The sequence below is a fragment of the Pinus tabuliformis genome, chromosome 8 (genome assembly GCF_031772625.1).
Source record: "Pinus tabuliformis cultivar Carrire ecotype Pingquan chromosome 8, CPIR1, whole genome shotgun sequence".
Classification (NCBI taxonomy): Eukaryota; Viridiplantae; Streptophyta; class Pinopsida; order Pinales; family Pinaceae; genus Pinus; species Pinus tabuliformis.
This window is the reverse complement of record NC_142294.1, coordinates 321,648,563-321,652,789: the sequence shown is the minus strand read 5'-3', so window position 1 is coordinate 321,652,789 and position 4,227 is coordinate 321,648,563. Positions and strand designations below refer to the sequence as shown.

The following is a 4,227-nucleotide window of genomic DNA, read 5'->3' as shown; positions in this document are numbered from 1 at the left end:
ATTTATTTAATAGAAACAAATTTGATTGAAAATGAAATATAGAAATAATGACTTTTGTCAATTGAAATGGTTTTTTCAAGCTTTTTATTAGGGAAAGACTACATGAATATATGTCCTTCTAATTGAAATTAAAACCAACTCTTCAAATTTAATCAATAAGTTGCAGTCCTTCCATTTTATTGTTAAATAGATCCTTATGAAACTAAATCTTCACTTACGTAATTCCATTTGTACTATTCAGCTGTTTCATTGTTTCATAATTCCTTGTGAAACTAAATCTAAATTCCATAAGATAATCCAAATAAATAACCCTACCAAATTAAATGCAGCTTTTAATCCTCTTACGATTTAATGCTAGCCACTTATATCAGCCATTTTTTTTAGTCATGAGGATATGGTCAATTATTAGGTGGAGAGATTTGATCTTTACAGGTCCTGTGATCCAATCTCTAGCAAAACTATGTATCCCTAAAAGCTACTAGCTGCTCCAGGCACGATTCTCCACTTGATTAAAAAAACCAAAAAAACAGCAACCACCAAATTCAGTTTTCTAAATTCTTTTATTACAAAGGAAATTTACCATTAAAGTAATTTATAATTGAATTAGGAATAAACTCACTGGATTCTGTAAAGTAAAAAGATAACTGTCAAACATTGAATCGAATCCGTGAATGTTAGACTACGCTATGAAAATATGACAAGTTCAATTCATTTCATTTGTAAATGGAATATAAACAGAACCAAAGCCTATTAATGATGTCACTGTATTTTCATAAAATTGTCGCTGTCCAGCAATCCGTATAAATATAAATAGAGGTTATGCAGACGCTAGTGCATCACTGCATACCTGTCAGCAATAAACCCCCAAATTATTAAGACCAAAGGTTCGTACTGTCAGCAATCAAACTCAAACCCCATGGTTAATGTGGGATTCGAACCTCTGACGCTACATATACAAACGGAAACCAAAACCCCCATCATCAAAGCTTGGAAGAAAGGGGGAAATTATAGGGATCCTCATGGGCGTCGAGCTCTTCAAGGAGGCCAGGGAAAGCCCCCAACCTGAGTTCACTGTAAATCTCCTTCTTCCAACCTCTTCCTGCCAATTTCTGAGCTTCTTTAATGGCGGCCTCCAACGTCTGAGGCGAGTCCGCGTAAACAGAATCCACGATCCCGCCTTCCAGAGCCATCTGAGCACTAAACTTGCGGGCGCCCAACACCACATCCCTTAGGGTTCCGGGCATGATCTTGCTCCGTATGAGAGCCATGAAACCCTTCGAAAACTTCAAACCGATGTCGAGCTCGCTCATGTAGAGCACAGATCGGTCTCCTCTCATGAACCTGTAGTCATGCGCCAGGGCCAGCATGAAACCCCCGGCCGCAGCGTGCCCACAGATTGCGGCGATGGTGGGCACCCTGAGCCTCATGAAGGAGGCTAGCAGGGTTTCAAACTTGATCCGGTGTGTGCTCGAGTGGACATCTGGATTCTGAGAGATCCATTGAAGGTCGAGGCCGTTTGAAAAGTATCTGCCCTGGTTTGTGGTCACGAGGGCCCCTGCGTCTGGGGAATCTTGGACCTCTTGCAGTGCAGCAGAAATAGCGTCCATGGTGGAGGGGCTGAACCTGTGATCTCCCTCTCCCAACAGAGTGAGGATGTACACCCTTCCTCTCGGAGTAGTCTACCCAGGCGGAGGAATGGCCCGTTTACCGTCATCGCCCGGAAAAACCTCCGGCTCCGGCCGCCGGCAATTCCTCCGCCCTCCGCCACCCTCCGCGGCCTCTGCCCAGCTCCGCCACCCTCCGCATTAATGTGAACCACTGACAGGTCCCTGACAGAGATTTCGATTTTCCGATTTCCATCGCATCTTGCCGGGAAGTTAATTCACCATATTCACTTTCACCTGCGATAGGGTTGGGCTCAAGAAGAGCCCGTGGACGCCCGAAGAAGATCAGAAACTCGTTACTTACATACAGGAGCACGGTCATGGTAGCTGGGGGGCTCTGCCGCAAGAATCTGGTGATTAGGAATTTATATTTAGTGCTAGAACTTGCAAGAAATTCTCTGTAATTTTGTTTTTTTGGGTAGTTTTCATGGGGTGATTTTTATGCAGGGTTGCTGAGATGCGGGAAGAGCTGGAGATTGCGTTGGGCTTACTATCTAAGGCCAATATCAAGCGGGGGAAGTTCACTGTGCAGGAAGAGCAGATTATTATTCAACTTCATGCGCTACTGGGAAACAGGGTAGTTGGCCTGACAAACAAAACAACGTTGAATGAATTAGTTTTTTTTGTATCTTGATTCTGTCACCTGTGCACTGAGAGCTGATCTTGATTATGATGTGACATGTGGTCCGCCATTGCTACTCACCTTCCCAAGCGAACCGACAACGAAATCAAGAACTACTGAAATACCCACCTGAAGACGCGCTTGCTGCAGATGGGAATCGACCCCGTGACGCACAAGCCCAAAGCCGAATCGATTATGGCACCTGGTGTTCAGTCGTCCAATGGGTTCTCGAGTCTGAGCCATATGGCGCAGTGGGAGAGCGCGCGCCTGAAACCGAATCAAGGCTGGCGCGCGAGTCCAAGCTCAGGGCCAGGGTCCTCTGGTTTGCCCAGTTGAGAAACGTTAATGCGAGCTCGGATTTATTCAGCCGATTGCGGAGAGCCAGTCCAGGGTTCGAATCCGATAGAGAGGAATCAAAGATTCCCGGGTTGAGCTCTGTTCTGGGCTTTTTGATTGTATGAAAATGACACGGAAATGGGACAAGTTCCAGGATTCGAGGTCGGGAACCAAGTTAGACCAGTGCAATTTGTCAGCCTTGGGAGGTTCACTAGGAGTTATAGTCCACTGGAGAATGAGGACTGAGCTAGTAAAACAAGCTATTTGGGCCTTCTGCAACAAGCTATGTGCCATGCTGGAATAATTTATATTCTATGTCAGTTTAGACCTGAATGTCTGTGAAATCTCAACTCTGTTTGAATTGTTGGATTTCATAGAAACCATATAAATGGTTTTGTAATTAAATTGGATTGTTTGAAATTTACTGATTAATTTGGTTTTGTAATTATATGAAATAGCCTGAAATTTACTGATTAATGAATTATTGTCCAGAGAAAGCATGTTATTATCCCTGTTATTATCACCTCAGGTTTTGGGTTTGGGTTTTTTGTTAGCATGGTGGGATGTATTATGTGATATATTACTTTTGGAATCCAATGTGTGTTGCTTTAAAACCTTTTATGAAGCATTAGATTTCATTATTTGAAACTCAAGAACAAATATGAAGTCTTGTCTAGAGAAAAACTTGTTATTTCCCCTCATTATCCTTTTAGTTCTCTTGTTATGTTATTTCCCCTCATTATCCTTTTAGTTCTCTTGTTATGTGTATTATATAGAGAAACTTGTTATTTCCTCTCATTATCCTTTTAGTTCTCTTGTGTTATGTGTATTATATATGTTGCCTTTGAAATTTAACCATTTCAGAGATGAAGTGAACAGGGTATGTTCTGATCTAGATTTCAAGGCTGTCTGCAAAAATGAGGAGCAGACTTTAATTTATATAGCAAACGACTTCCATACTTCCCTCAATCAAAAGCCCAAGTGGTCTGCAAAACTAGAGATATGAATTCCCTCCACCCACCTTGCATTGTTCAAAACGTAAAGATAAGCTTCATTCTTAAGACAAGGAGCAAGCATTTTCACTCAACATGTTTTAATCAAACCAATGAAATTGTTATCATAACTGTCAAATAATTCAACTCCAGTCAACAGCCTTCTCATTCACTCTGCAAGACGTCGAGTCATGGATACCTTGTTAAATTGCTACCAGGGTCAGATACCATTCTTTTATTTAATTCGCCTCAGACTTCTCACTGAGATGACATGCCCTAACTGTATCATGGAACTTCTGAGGTGGCCGACTTATGAGGGACAAAATGTCTATTCCTTGTCGTGGCAAAGGAATAAATATAAATCCAAAAATATCTAATCACATGGTGCTTGCTACGGATGTTCTTTGAATCTCCTCTAGGGTAACTACAACAAGAAATTCATCAATCCTGCAATCAACATATGTTAAACCTTGGAGAAGTTTCCTAGCACTCGTTTTCTCCCCTTGGTCTTTAAAAGATTGTCCATGGTAATCATGGAAGTGGCAAAGTTACATGAATACATTTACTGGCCCAGCATGCACGCTGGGGAGTTTCAGATCCAGCTCAATGATAC

The 4,227-nt window shown here is 42.0% G+C and overlaps 2 pseudogenes across 1 annotated transcript; one reads left to right on the top strand and one right to left on the bottom strand.

Moving 5' to 3' along the window:
• Positions 1-751: 751 nt before the first annotated feature.
• Positions 752-1,763, bottom strand: LOC149235442 (enoyl-CoA delta isomerase 1, peroxisomal pseudogene; annotated as a pseudogene).
• A 5-nt stretch (positions 1,764-1,768) lies between these two features.
• Positions 1,769-3,127, top strand: LOC149235441 (transcription factor MYB102-like; annotated as a pseudogene). Its single transcript, XR_016246168.1, has 2 exons — positions 1,769-2,017; positions 2,112-3,127. The product of XR_016246168.1 is annotated as a transcription factor MYB102-like (transcript).
• The last annotated feature ends 1,100 nt before the right edge of the window (positions 3,128-4,227 follow it).